The 15,896-nt window shown below is 37.5% G+C and overlaps 1 long non-coding RNA gene across 3 annotated transcripts in view; it reads right to left on the bottom strand.

Moving 5' to 3' along the window:
- The window catches only part of LOC116156891 (uncharacterized), a 290,484-nt gene that overhangs the window by 161,928 nt on the left and 112,660 nt on the right, over nt 1-15,896 (bottom strand). For all 3 annotated transcript variants that reach the window (XR_010383809.1, XR_010383808.1, XR_010383810.1), the window contains 3 exons: nt 6,253-6,462; nt 4,667-4,863; nt 2,929-2,973 (listed from right to left, as the gene is read on the bottom strand). This is a non-coding gene — a long non-coding RNA (uncharacterized LOC116156891). The remainder of the gene's footprint in view (nt 1-2,928; nt 2,974-4,666; nt 4,864-6,252; nt 6,463-15,896) is intronic.

Here is a 15,896-nt window from a genome sequence, read left to right as displayed (position 1 = left end):
TTTATCTATTTTCCTGCCCCTAAGCTAACACTACACTTTTAACTACTAGTGCTTTATGCAAGGATCTTAATATCCAATATGTCCTTCACTTTTGTTTTTCTTCCCCCCTCAGAAACATATTGGCTTTTCTTAGCTTTTCCTCCTCCATAAAAATTTTATAATCCATTTAGAATTTTAGAATCAATTTGTCAATTTGCACAAAAGCCTTGGTAAGAGTTTCACAGGAATAGATAAATTTGAGAAAACTTGATAGTTTTAAACGTTTTGAGTCTTTTTATTCATAAGCATGATATATCTTCCCATTGGTTTAGATCTTTAATGCTTTTAAATTTTTATAAATTTACCTCTAAGTCTTGAAAATCCTTCTTAAATTTCTTCTTATAAGTATGTAGATAGATAGACAATATTTTGTTGTTATTCTAAACTGTATCATTTTAATATTAACATTTCTAACACTGATTGCTAAAGCACAGAAATGCAATGAGCATTTTATAAGACAATATTGTTTTTGATCAACATTGCAAAATACCTTGTTCAAGTCTAGTAGTAGCTAGTAATATATGTGTGAATAACGATGGCAATGTTGTGTCTTCCTTGTCTATATCTACGTCCTTATGTCTTTTTTTCTTGTCCTGGACTTGTAGGAAATCATCAGAAGAAAGTGGCTATGGTGAGCATTTTTGTCTTGTGTATGTTTTAATATTTCTCTACTAAATATCCCTTCTGATCCTAGTTTTGTCCTTCGTGCAGACTGAATTTTAGTGAATGCTTCTTTTATACCCACTTAGATGGTCATCCATTTTTCTCTTTGAATCATATGCTAACGTAATGAATTTATGCTAATTTCTGTTTTATATTGCCATCTGAGGAAATCTAACTATCCATGATGTATTACGTATTTTCAGATTGTTGATTTTTTTTGTCTTAATAATTTGTTAGGGATTTTAGCATATAAGTAGAAGTAACGTATAATTCTTATTTCTTCTGCTATCTTTACTTTGGATATAAAGATAAAGAATAGCAGACATTAAAAAATTTGTGGTGTAGATAGAAAGTCCACTTAAATCAAATTGAAATCACTAATATATTCTGATTTCTACTATTTAATTTTCTCACTTTTTTCATTTTTCTCTATTGAGACTTTTCTCTATCCCTTACTTTTTAACCTTCTCAAATTTGGAAATTATAACTTTGTAGTGGCTACTCCAGAAATATTTTGCCAAATAGCTTACAAAGTTTAAAATTATGTATTTGTCCTACTTTTAAACACTGGTAAACATCCAATTTCCATTCTCTATGTTATATTTTTTGTTCAGTAGTTTAGTCCTATGTTGTCTTTATAATCTCCTAATAATTACTTTGGGAATATTATTGAGACGATTATATTAATTGACATATGTAAAGTACCTAGATAGTGCCTGGAACATACTAACAGTTACATTAATGTTTGCTAATATTATTTTTATTGCCAGTGACATTTTAAATTTTATTATTTCTGTATTGGGGTTGGCTAGGATATGCTGCAGTAACAAAGAGAAACCCTAGTGCTTTACAAAACATAGCTTTATGTTTTGACTTTGTGTTTCTTTTCAGTTCTACCACATGCCCTACAAGAGTTGGCTCCATCTCTATTATTCATCAGTTTTACTCCAGAACCTAGGGTGACAAAAAGACAGTATATAGAATCATCCTAGAAAAAAAATGCTTAGGCTAGAAGAGGCACATATCAGTTCCCCTCACTAGTCATGGGCCAGAATTGTTTACATAGCAATCCAGAAAGTACAATCTTAGCATGTGCCGAGAAGTCAGAGAATTGGAAATATTCAATAATCAGCATTAATGAATAACATATCATCTTTTGTAATTTCCCTATATTTTTGTCTTAAAATTTTACCAGCTTAACATCCTGGATTCTTGCTTTAACTTCTTATTTTTTGCACTTCAGGAGTTCTTAATTGCTTGCCATTTCAATGATGCATTCAAAAGTTTTATTTTATATTTTATCTACTAGTATTTTTTGAATTTTTAGAAAAACAGTATAGTACTGGTACAAAAGCAGACATATAGATCAATAGAGCAGGATAGAAGGCCCAGAAATAAACCCACACACTTATAGTCAATTCATCTATGACAAGGGAGGCAAGAATATACAATGGACAAAAGACAGTCTCTTCAGTAAGTGGTGCTGGGAAAACTAGACAGCTACCTGTAGGAGAATGAGATTAGAACATTCTCTAACACCACATACAAAAATAAACTCAAAGTGGATTAAAGACCTAAATGTAAGACTGGATACTGTAAAACTCCTAGAGGAAAACATAGGCAGAACACTCTTTGGCATAAATCACAGCAGTATTTTTTTTCAAACGAGCTCCTTGAGTAATGCAAATAAAAGCAAAAATAAGCAAATGGGATCTAATTAAACTTAAAAGCTTTTGCACAGCTAAGGATACCATCAACAAAACGAAAAGACAACCTACAGAATGGAAGAAATATTTGCAAATGATGTAACCGACAAGGGACTAATTTCCAAAATATACAAACAGCTCACACAGGTTAATATCAAAAAACAAAACAAAACAAAACAAAACAAAACAAAACAAAACAAAACAAAACACCAAGCAACCCAATCAAAAAATAGGCAGTAGACCTAAATAGACATGTCTCCAAAGAAGTCATCCAGATGGCCAATAGGTGCATGGAAAGATGCTCAATTTTGCTAATTGTTACAGAAAAACAAATCAAACTGCAATGAGGTACCACCTCACACCAGTCAGAATGGCCAACATTAAAAAGTCTAAAATAATAAATGCTGGAGAGGGTGTGGAGAAGAAGAAACCCTCCTACACTCTTGGTGGGAATATAAATTGGTGCAGCCACTATGGAAGACAGTATGGAGGTTCCTTAAAAAACTAAAAATAGACTTACCATATGATCCAGCAATCCCACTCCTGGGCATATATCCAGAGAAAACTATAATTCAAAAAATAAGACATGGAAACAACCTAAATGTCCATCCACAGATGAATGTGTTAAAAAAAAAATGTGGGGTGTGTGTGTGTGTGTGTGTGTGTGTGTGTGTGTGTATAAAATAAATATAAATATAATGGAATATCAGCCATAAAAAAGAATGAAATAATGCCATTTTCAGCAACATGGATGGATTTAGACATTATCATATTAAGTGAAGTCAGACAGAGAAATATCATTTGATGTCACATATATGTGGAATCTAAAGAAAAATAGAAATTTTATTTACAAACCCAAAATAGATTCATGGACATGGAAAACAAACTGTGGTTACCAGGCAGGGGAAGTGGGAGACAGGCATAGATTAGGAGTTTGGGATTAACAGATACACACTAATATACATAATATAGATAAACAGTAAGGACTTAACTATAGAGCACAGGGAGCTATATTCAATTTCTTGTAATGAGCCATAATGGAAAAGAAACTGAAAAAATGTATATGTATGTATGTGTATAACTGAATTGCTTTGCTGTACACCTGAAACTAAGATTGTAAATTGACTACACTTCAATAAAAAATAAGAATTAAAAAAAAGCTATAAGAATATATTGTACAGCACAGGGCATGAAGCCAATATTTTATAATAACTTTAATGGCATATAAACTATAAAAATTTTGAACCACTATGTTGTAGACCTGAAACTAACTTAACATTGTAAATCAGCTATATCCTCAATAAAATATAAATAAATAACCCAGTGGGGGAGAAATGAGATCATATACCTTCAGTGGTCTTATAAATGAATGAATGAATGAATGAATGAATGTTAAGGGAAACAATCTCATCCTATTTTTCACTAAGTAACTCTGCAAGGACAGCAAGTCACTTCTCTTCTTTGCGTCTGTCTTCCTTCCACCATAAAGCATGTGTGTCGGTGTAAGTAACCTTTAAGGGTGTGCCCAATATACCCCTCATCTTTCAGTTTATTTCACTGTAGAATAATACTTATTTTTATAATGGCTTTTGACCATCTCAAATTCTAAATCCAATATTCCTTTTTCAGTGTCAGGCCTGTTGCCACTTAAGCCATTCCGGCAGCTCTTGACTTAAAAGTACTATCAGAGAATGGATTCTTGACCTCTTCTTGCTTCCTGTAAACATGCACTAGGAGCATAAAGAGCTTTTAGAAAAGAGGCACCTTCTGCTCCCATGGAGTTTCTTGGCTCTGCATGATCTCAGTCTCACCTCTCTCCTGCAACACTTGCCACTGAGTACAGAAAGGATACCAAAGCATTCCTTACAGAACCAGGAAACTAAAGAAGGCAGTTTGATATAGTTTAACCTTCAAAAAAAGCTCTGGTCATCACCCAGCCCAGTCCCTGGACCCTCTCTGCCTAACCTGCATGTCCTGGTAGATTCCAAAGGGAAAAGGGAAACACCATTATCATTGTTTCGAAAGACCATCATGTTTTTCAAAATACAGGTATTTTCTCCTCATGATTAAATTTAATTCTCACAACTATTCTTGATATAGGTGCCATTATACCCTCTTTTGGATGAAGAAACTGAGATCCACACAGGGTCATTAATAGGTTCAAGACTTCACATTTGAACTACAGTCTGATGAAGGCAAGAGTCATTGTTAGTGAAATGATATGAGAGAGATAAATTGGAGTAAAGAGAACTACTTACCTCAAAGTAAAAAGTAGAGGATTCATGGATAAGGGGAGAGCCCCTCTGTCAAGATGGAACAATACACAGCGCCCACAGGAGCATCACGTACCCTCTGATGCTTGAAGCTGGAGAGACTTTGAACTCTGGCAGGAGGGGGTTAGTGTCCCAAACCTGAGGACATGACTTACTGCAAATTTCGTTTCTTTTTCTTTAAACTTCTCTTTGACATGATTTTAGATTTAAGGAAAATTTACAAAGTTTCCTTAAATAGTACAAATAATTATTGCAGTAATATAAATAATACAAAGAAGAGTACAAAGAATTCCTTTGTGTCTTCTCCCAGAGTCTTTAAATATTAACACATTTCCACATTTGTTTTATCATTCCCACACACACAGCTTTTTCTGAACCATTTGAACATAAGTTACAGACAGGATGACTGTTAATAATTCAGTGTATATCTTCTAACCACAAGGACATTCTGTTATGTAACCATAGTACAGTTACAAAATCAGGAAATTAACATTGATCTAATTCTATTACCTTCAGATTGCATTCGTGGTTTCCCATGTGTCCCTAGATTGTCCTTTGTATCAAAAGAAAATCATGGATAAATCTGTCTTTCATGACATTGACATTTTTGAAGCCACATATATTTTACAATGTCCCTCATTCTCAAGTTTTCACAGGATTAGTTTCAGGTTATGCCTTTTTGACTGGAATACCCCAGAGGTGATGCCGTGTCCTTCTCAGGGCATGAGGTCAGAAGGAACACGGTATTTATCCTACTCATGTAGATATTAACTTTGGTCACTGGTTCAGTTGGTATCTGCTACGTTTCTCCACTGTAAAAGACATATTTTTTCAGTTGCAGCCAAAAATTATAAGACAAAACTTTTGAGTCTAGGTAGGTTTCTTAGTCTGATTACTGTTTCACCAACCAGTACTATCTTGTATTACGATTCTTCCCTTAATCAATAAATAATATGATGCTCACCAAATGGTGATTTTTCTGATTTAATCATTCCTTCATCATTTATTGGCTGACCCTCTAATCCAAGGAAAAGCTTTTACTTCTTCCTCATTTATTAATTTGCTGATTTATTCATATTATCATGTATATCTGTTTAGAGCCCGTGTTGCAAGTTTCTTAACCTTCATGACCATCAGTTCTTCCTCTGTAAAATGGCAATGGTAATATTTACCATCTTGATTTGCTGTGTTGATTAAATAAGTTAGTGTATATAAAGTTCTCAAAAATGTAAGAAATAAATCGGAGCTATTTGTATTAGTGATAATAATAATAATTGTATGACTCTCTTTTCACATAATGAGATTTACATGCTATCTTCTTTTTGTTATTTATTATCTCAGACAACCAATTTAACCTCTTGGTCTCATTTTTCTCACCTATAAAACAAAGGAGTTCAGTTAAATGGTCTCTAAATTCAATTACATTTCTAGTGTAAGAAACTAAGATTCTGTACCTACAGAATATTTGTAGATAAACCCATTTTCATCCAACAAACTCAAATATTCTGTAATAGCTTTGCAATATGAAATCTCCACAATTCTTAGTGTTATTCTAAAATTTCAAAGGATACATATTTTATCTGTGAATAAGCAGTTTGGGTATTCCATTTGATCGTACTTTGTTGGTCACTGCTATTTTCCAGCTATGCTGATGATTTTTGACAAAATGTGAAATAGCTGAAGACAGATGGCTTGCAGCTCCAGCTGCTGGGGTTTATTTTCCTCTGCCAGCAAGGTCATTGATCCTTCCATGGACGGTGGCTTCAGACCACGTGATGGCTCTGATTTGCATATTAGAGAAAGAAGAATACAAATTTAAAATTTGTTTGCTAAAACATATAAGTCACATCATGCATTGTGAGCAGTATGTAGCTTGGAACTTTCTCATAGGTAGCCGGTAGCCTTACACAAGTCTTTGCCTATGGTGAAAATGAAGACTATATTAATGGAAAGCTAGTAAATGCAATCATCTTATTATTAAACATTTCCCATGGGAGAGATTGTCTGGGATAACGGAAAGGGCCCTGGACTTGAATTTTGAATCTCTCGGCTTAAATTTCTATACTAACCAGTCCCATGAAGCAGATCAAGCTATTTACATTCTCTGAGTTTCAATTTCTTCTTACGTCAAACTGGAATCCTATGACACAAGTCATAAAGATACTCTGAGAAGTAAGTTTCAGTGAATGCACCTAGGATATGGAGTATGTTCAGTAAGTACGAAAGGGAAAAAAAAAAAAACCTTAGGATAAAAAAGATCCAGGATAGCCAGAATAACCATCTTTAGCATTTTCTACTGTTTCACCAACTGAACTTAGAAATTCAGGGAAGTCAATTTGAGCATTGAGAGTTCTAGGTAATGGTCACTATGACAGACCTAGCACAGCAGCCATACTGGGGGCGGCACAGCCCTGAGTGGCGCTCAGTCATGAGTCTTGGGCCTCATCTTAAAGACTGTGAGTACGTAATCTTACAGAATGCCTCAGACATCAATATTTTTAATCACTTCCCAAATGAATTTGATGTTTCAGAAGCCTTGTTCTAGAATTAAGAACAACGGAGAACATACCAAATGAGCCATCAGACTACCAAGTGAAGACCAGGCCTGGAAGCACTCAACCAGCTACCAGCAGTGCAGCGCTGATGCTGCATAGCGGTCGGTTAATACCTAGGACCTGTGAGTCCGTACATGAGCTACTTCACCGTGTAAGAGTAAGGCTCTGGAATCACATTTCCAGGTTCCCATCTGGACTCTACCATTTTCCACCTGTGTAAACTTGGCTCCTGACATAACACCCCTGAGTCTACTTCCTCATCTCTAAAATGAAGGCTGTCATAAGATTTAAGTGATATCATCTGGTGAAGTGCTTAGTCCAGCACTAGCAAAAATAACCACCAGATGAATATTAACGGCTTAACTATCCTGAACTCATCAGACACTTTGAACAACTGTGCCTCTACACACGCTGTTTCCCACACTCCTCGGCTGAGCAGACTCCTCCTCCTCCTCCCTCAAGATAGAAGATCCTGTGTCAGAGTGCTGCTCTCCACCCTCTGTGTGTCCATCTCTGCCAGTGAACTCCTCCCCATCGTGCAAACCTTCTTGCTATCAGATGAACGTCCCGAACAACTGCCTGCCAAGTCCTAATTCACCTCCCCTTTTCCTGTCCTCCCTCACACAGACCACGCATGCTAGTCTTAGAGATGTGGTTCTTCTTACGCCCCTGTCTTTATTTTCCTGCTATTTTCTCTCTAAATACTTCCCCTGGGTGAGCTCTTGCTTTCTCTTATCTTCAGTTTGACATGTTGCTGATGCCAAAATCTACATCTCAAACTCATATTTTCTCCAAAGGCTAACACACATATAGCTATCAGTCTCCCCAAAATAGCCTTCTGTGTGTCTTACAAACACTCCAAATTCAACATGCACAAAATCAGATTATCTCAACTAAGTTTTTTTCTTCAATCATCTCTTTTGTGTCACTTTGGAAAACAGTTTGGCAGTTCCTAAAAATATCAAACATAGACTTACCATATGATCTTGTAATTGTACTCCTAGGTATTCACCCAGAAGAAATGAAAACAAATGTCTGCACAAAAATGTGTATACAAATATTCATAGGAGCATTATTCAGAACAGCCAAAAAGTGGAAACAACCCTCATAGCTGCCAGTTGATGAGTGGGTAAACAAAATGTGGCAGATCAGAATATTATTCAGCCATAAAAATTAATGAAGGGCTGGTACACAGTACAACATAGATGAAGTTTTAAAATATCATAAGTGAAAGAAGCCAAACACAAATTGTACAATTTATATGAAATTTCCAGAATATTCAAATCCATAAAAATATAAACAGATTAATGATGGGGAATGGGGTACGAGAGGATGAGAAGTGATTTCCGATGGGCATGAGGTTGCCTTTGGTGTGATGGAAATGTTCTAAACTAGATAGTGATGATGGCTGCACAACTCTGAATATTCTAAAAACCACTGACTTATACAGTTTAAAAGGGTGAATTTTATGTTATAAGAGTTATATCTCAATTTTTTAAAATCTCCTTTTCAATGATCCTTATTTCAATGTATAACATCAACACTCCTTCACCAGCACTTAACTAACTCTAGAAAATTTGGCAAAATCTTTGACTTTCTGTCATCCCCAACACATACAAAGATGTCAGATATCTTTAGTTTTCTTTTTAAATCATCTCCGTGATTTCCTATCATCAAAAAAAAGGGGGGGGGGAGGATCATCTTTAATATAAGAACTAGGGCAAGAAATGTTAATTCTCAATTTTTCAGTGTGTCATAGTTTACAAAGTTCTGACCTTCATATATCATTTTCAAAACATCTCTAAAACAATGGAAAAACAAAATAATTAAGTGATTTGCCAGGGTTATATAACTAAGCTGGTTTTGAACCCTGGACCTTTGGTTCCAAGTCCAACATTTATTTGACCCAGTGCATTGTGCATGCTGTGTGAACAGAGATCCAATCACTGGAAGTATCAGGAGTCTTTAATCCTAAAGAAAGGAAGGGAAAGATCAAAGAAATATGAGCAACTTCCCATTTAGAGCTGCTAAGTGGGGAGAACCAGCATCACATGAGGGTCCCCTCACTTCTTCCTGCTAGAGAAGTGGAAATTGTTCCAATGCCAGTCAGTAGACAAAGAGGGAGCAGCCAAGCCTTGGTAATCACCACCTGATAGTTCTCAATCTGGGCCTATTTTGCTTCTCAAAGGACATTGGACAGTGTCTGGAGATATTTGTGTCAGGACTGGGTGGGAGTTGTGGGCGTGCTACCAGAATCTAGTCAGCAGAAGCTGGAAATACTGCTAAACATCCTACAACGTACAAGACAGCACTCCAAAGAGTTATCCAAACATCAATAGTGCTGAGGCTGAGAAACCCTGCACTAAATCTACTTTCAGTTACTAAGTCTTGCAAGCTATATTCCCAACTGGCAGGTCTCCACTGTTTGGTTGCAAAGGACTCCCACCAAAACAGCCCATGGCCCAAGAGCCTCAGGCTTTGTTTAAAATAAAGAGTTCTTTTGAATTTAATTCAGCTGACCTAAAAGCCTTCATGGTTACCTACTGTGCGCAAAGCATTAGGCTATGCACTATGGGGAAATATGTAAATGATTGTAACATGCTCCATGCCCTTCAGAAACGTATAGTTTATTAAATGTGGCAACTTCCTAGAGAGCAAGGACCGTGTAGTCTCAGTTCCCGCATGATAGGTGTTCAGCAATTATTTATTAACTGAAGAAGAAAGGCCTCTCAGTAATTTTTCAAAATCTTCCCAATCCTTAAGTCCCACATCCAACTTTACCACTCACTTTTTGTTCAAGGTCTTTTTTTGTTTTTCTTTTAACGGAGGTACCGGGTATTGAACCTAGGACCTTGTGTGTGCTAATCAGGTGCTCTATCACTGAGCTATACCCTTCCCCCTTGAGGTCTTGCACTTTATACGTGACAGAGAAAATTGAGGCCATCCATATGAATCAACTTAGCCTCTGCTTCCCCTCAGCTACATTCACACTCATATTTCCTTCTCTCTTTCAAGTCTTGGAGAATGAGGCATCTGTCATGCTAGCCAAGGCCAACTCATCTAGAAAAACCTCCTTTTCAATGGTCCTTATTTATAACGTATAACAATCTCATCATCTTCAAGATCTGACTTGATCAATAAACAAATGTTGCGAAAAGATCAGCCCCCGTTCCTGACGAGCCAAATAACCCAGAGACAAGGTCTTGGAGCTTAGAAGAAAAGAAGCAATTTTATTGCCTTGTCAGGCAAAGGGGACTCACATCAGGCTAGTGCCTTCACAGCTGTGAACCCACCTTGGGGATGGGGTGGGGTTGTTATGTAGCCATGGCTCAAACAATAAAGCATTGATAAGAAGCCACAGAATCATTTTCTCATCAGAAGACTTAGAATGGTGACATGATGCCTCCAGGTGACCAATTCTATAGAGGCCAGCTGTTAGATCTCTTTATCTCGTAAGCACTCAAGGTGTGGTCTTCTTGGTAATTCGGGCTATTTTGTAAGGTTACAGTCCTGTGACCTTCTCCTTGGAGAAGGACTCAGAGACCAAGTTTGATCATTACTTTCAATTACTGGAATAAAGCAGAATCAGTAAGATCAATAGCTTTAGTCTTAACAATGGGCCTGGAACCGTGAGTAGCAACGAGTCAGTCAGGTCAGTTGCCCCTTTTAAGAACAAGCAAAAGAGTAAGCAATCTGTTAGCCTAAGTGTGGCCATTTTATTAATCCTCCTTCACTAACACCTAATTTATGTAAAGTACACAATTCAGTGATCAGACTATAGTAAATGTTCAATGAATATAGCTCGTACATTCCCCTTCCAGTCCAAGCCTCTTCCTTCCTGAAACAGAATATTCTTGTAATCTGTATCCACCTTTATTTTTCCCTTCTCTTTTGAGCCTACTTCTCTCTGTTCCTACTTTCTTAGTTTCCACACACTTAACATTCTGAAATCTGACTTTGCCTCTGTCACTCACTGCCATGGCTCTCAAAGATGAGGCTCTCCATGTTGCAACATTCCAAGCAAGAGTGATTTTTTTAATTCTTTGAAGCATGAGCCTCTTTCTAAAAAAAAAAAAAAAAGAATGACCACATATACCCAGACACAAAATGTTTTCATAGTATTTTCAAATGATTGAGTGATACATCCATTGACCCAAGTTAAAAAACACTGCGGTTAACAGAATTGAGTCCTCACTGGAGAACTATGCTGCATGTAACACTGTTTTATCTCCAGTGAAGTCCTCGGGCCAGGGATAAGGAGCTATTCTACCATGACTTCTTGAACACTTACTCTATGCCAGATGCCGAGTAGGAGACACACAGAGAGATAATAGAACAACATTTCTATCCTCAAGAAGCTCACATGAAGCATTGTTCTCTCTGGGGGAGGAATGAGATTTGAGGTTTCAAATCTACATGTCTGGGAATATGTAATGGTATTTATGATAAGGGTAACCAAAGAAGGCATCCATGCTCACCACTATAACACAAACACCACTGAAAAAGTGAACCGAAGAAAAGGAATTCAAACACTGTTTGGCCTTGGACGTATTATGATTGAAGAGTAAACAAGAAAGATATCTAAGTGGAGAAATGGGTGAGATGCAGAAGGAGGGAGTGTCTAGTACTCATAAGGGAGATTTTGACCTGCTGAGAAGAATCTGAGGCTCAATCTGATTTGAGTCAAAAATCAAATTAGGTAAGATTTCAATGTGCATAGTTTTCAGATAATCTCCCAGATAAAAATGATAAATTCAGTTTTGGGGGAAGAAATTCAAATTTTACGAAGTTACATGATGATGGATAAAACCATGGTCATTTGAATCACACAGATGTGATGGATCTAAACGTAGAACCATAGCCTGCTATGTCTGAGACCTTGAGAAAATATGTAACTTCACTAAGTGGTGGTAACTGCAAAATGAGAATAACAACAATACATAAGAGGTCATGTTGAGAATATTTAGTGAAATAGTGCGTATAGGAGACTTAGTACAAAATACGGCACAGAATAAAGTCTGATTAAATTATAATGACATCTCCATTACTTTTACTGTGAGGATTTTTTAAACTAGATGCCCATTTATTAAGTCTTCAAGCCCAGGAAGCCAAATGTGCAAAATTCTCTAAAAATCAGTACATTTCTTATTGTTAAACTTGAGGACCGAAATAAATGCACAGCCTGAAAGTTGAGAGTTATGTTTTATTTGGCGAACATTTCTGAGGACGCGAAACCCTTCGAGCCTGGGATGACAGCCTCTCAGATCACTCTGAGGTGCTGCTCCCAAGAGGGAGGGGAGGAGGTAGGATATATGGAGTTTTACAACAAAGACCAGGTAGTTGGAACATTAAAAGACTACTTGTTAACTAAAGAAAACCAGACATCTCAAGTTAAAGAATTTAGCACTTTTCTATGTATGGAAGGAAGCAAACATTTGGGCTCATTGAATTCATTCCTTTGACAAGCACCTAGCTATCTAGGGCCAGTATCCTGTCCTTTCTTATTCTGAGTCCCCTCAGGGTGCACCACTGTGAGTGGCTGCAGAGGCCGGGCTGCAGGCTTGTCTTCACTGGGGGGGAGGCGGCAGCGGCTGATGACTTGATGGTTTCACCATTCTTTGTTTACTGATATGGTTTGCAGTATTTTTCATTCACAAATTCCATATTCAGAAAAAAGAGCCAATTTTTGTTTTAATACTTCACAAACTATAACTTCCTGGCATCAGTTATTTGAAATGTTCTGTACTATCATCTATATTTGGGAGAATGGTGATTTATGTCCAGATTTATGAACCTAAGGCTCTCAGAGTTTCTCAATTATTACAAAAAGTTGAAATTAAGGAACATAATTCAATAATTAATTAGTTCATTCATTTATTCATTCAACACAAAAGGAAAGCATTCTATACGTCAGGTGCTGTGACAGGTATTAGGGACACAGAATAGAAAAGACAATGCCTTTACAGAGCTTACAGCTTTGTAAGGACATTTAAAAAATCATTTTATTTCCACAACAAGTAGTTAAGAGACACACACACAACAAAGATGGAAAATACAATGTTGAAAACAGTAAATGAGGGGGGAAAATCATTTTGCTAATGTAATTACAAACTGTGATGGGTACCTTGGAAAAAAAGTTCAGCGAAGTATGAAATCACGTCGTAAGGAACCCGATCTCTTTAGAGGTTCAAAGAAAGCTTCCCTGGAGAAGTGACATTTGAGCCGTATTCTACAGGGTCAGTTGAGCGATGGGGGAGGTGAGGAGTTTCTCCAAGCAGAGGGAACAGCACATGTTAGGTGTCTGCAGAAGGAGGGAGCAGTAATTCAGAGAAAGGGAAAGAAGGGAAAATCCAGTTCCACTTGCACCACTTAGATCTCCGTTCAGAAGAACTTTTCCTGAGAAGCATGGTTGACTGCAGTCTCCAGCCAACAAGTTTTGGCTCCTGCAAAGTGCTCATATTGAGCCAAGGCTTTGGCCAGTGTTCTCCCAACCAATGAGTAAGCACTGGGGGATGCTAGAGCCAGGTCACTCCCCATGGATATGAGATGCCTCTAACAGGCAACCTTTGCTTAGAGACTTCCCATCAACCTGGCCGACATTTTCCCAGAATTGCACTGCAGTCTGGGGCTCTTTCTGTTAATCCTCCTTCCTTCCCCCTTCTCCTCTCGTGGCTTTTAGATACCCATAGTGATCCGAAGACTCACTCTGCCTACTTCTGTTCTCTACCCTTTATCATTCACTCCCTTTAGATTGATCTCAAATGGACCATTTTCATCTTACAGCGGATTACCTGCGTAAAAATTGCTGTAAAATTACCAACACTTTTAGGTCAATGCTGACCCCATCTGACTTAAAATTGATGGCTCTGACATAATCCAGCCCATGATGGGTAGTTCCAGGTGCATGTTCTTGTGGTGCCTCATGAGCAAGACTTCTATTTTTACCAGGACTCAGTTACACACAAGGAACCATTTCTCAAAAGGCATATGCAGATGGCATGGCCTTGCTTCAGAACCTTTGGGTACCTGTGCTATGATTTTCCCAACAGGGTTTACCGTAAACTCTATACATCTTTTCCTACCACTGACACTTATAATTCCATAGGGTCTGCTTAAGCAGCCTGCAACTGCTTACATTATACTTGCCCTGCAGCCAGACCTGCTGCCATTCAAGGCTATAAAGACCTGTCAGAATGGCTATCATCAAAAAGTCTACAAATAACAAATGGAGAGGATGTGGAGAGAAGGGAACCATTGTACACTGTTAGTGCGAATGTAAATTGGTGCAGCCACTGTGGAAAACACTATGAAAGTTTCTCAAAAAACTAAAAATAGAACTACCATAGGACCCAGCAATTCCACTCCTGATTATATATCCAAAAAAACCCTAAAAACACTAACTTGAAAAGATACATGCACCCCAATGTTCACAGCAGCATTATTTGCAATTGCCAAGGCGTGGAAACAACATAAGTGTCCATCAACAGATGAATGGATAAAGAAGATGTGATATATACATAACGGAATACTACTCAGCCATAAAAAGAATGAAATTTTGCCATTTGCAGCAGCGTGGGTGGACCTGGAGAGCATTATGCTGAGTGATGTAAGTCAGACAGAAAGAGAAATACTGTATGATATCACTTATATGTGGAATCTAAAAAATACAACAAGCTAGTAACTATAATGTAAATGAAGCAGACTCACAGATGTAGAGAACAAACTAGTGGTTATTAGTGGGGAGAGGAGTAGGGGCAACACAGGATTTGGGAGTGGGAGGTACAAACTATTGGGTGTAAGACAGGCTTTAGGATGTATTGAACAACACAGGGAACATAGCCAATATTTTATAATAACTGTAAATGGAAAGTAGCTTTTAGAAATTGTATATAATAGTAATAGTAATAGTAATAGTAATAGTAATAATAATAATAATAATAATAATAATAATAATAATTAATAAATGCACGCATGAGGGGGTGTCAGCATCACTAAGCAGTGCAGCAGTGGCGCTCTCTGCAGGCCATTGCTGACAGTAGGAGCGTGGTCTCAGAACAGAGCTCCTTAACAGCCATGGGCATGATGAAGCCCTATTACTTTAGGTGATGGTACTTAAACATCAGAAGCCAGGCCCACTGTGACCCAGGCTTTCTCGTCCACTAGGATGTCTTCCCAGGTCCACATTAGTGAAATCACTAGCAATTGTGGCACAGTCTTATGCCAGGAACTACCTGTCTCCCACATTCCACTCCGGATGTTGTCCTCCTTGGCAGCTGCTCAACAAGTGAGCCAGTCCCCAAACATCTCTGTTCTCAAGTCACTCTTGGTAACTTTTTTTTTTTTCATTGTAGGTCCTCTGGGAAGCAGGCATGAGAATGGAATTTGATGAACAAGGGATTTATGAGGGGAATTGTGCAGTTCCATTACAGCCAAATTCAGGAGAGTGGACTTGGAAGACAGCAGAAAGGGAAAATCTTTCCTCTGAGCTATGAGTGCTGAACCTGTTCATCTACATTATGTGGAAGGAACAGTGGTCTAAAGTGACAATATATACAGCTTCCCAGGCAGTAGTTAATCATCTGACCAAATTTTAGAGACCTTAATAGAAAAACCCAGAAAATGAGATAGTGAATGGACACATGCAAGAGACCACAAAGTAT

Source organism: Camelus dromedarius, chromosome 14 (assembly GCF_036321535.1).
Source record: "Camelus dromedarius isolate mCamDro1 chromosome 14, mCamDro1.pat, whole genome shotgun sequence".
Lineage (NCBI taxonomy): Eukaryota > Metazoa > Chordata > Mammalia > Artiodactyla > Camelidae > Camelus > Camelus dromedarius.
Note: the sequence above shows the minus strand (reverse complement) of the source record. Positions and strands in the feature narration are given on the sequence as shown.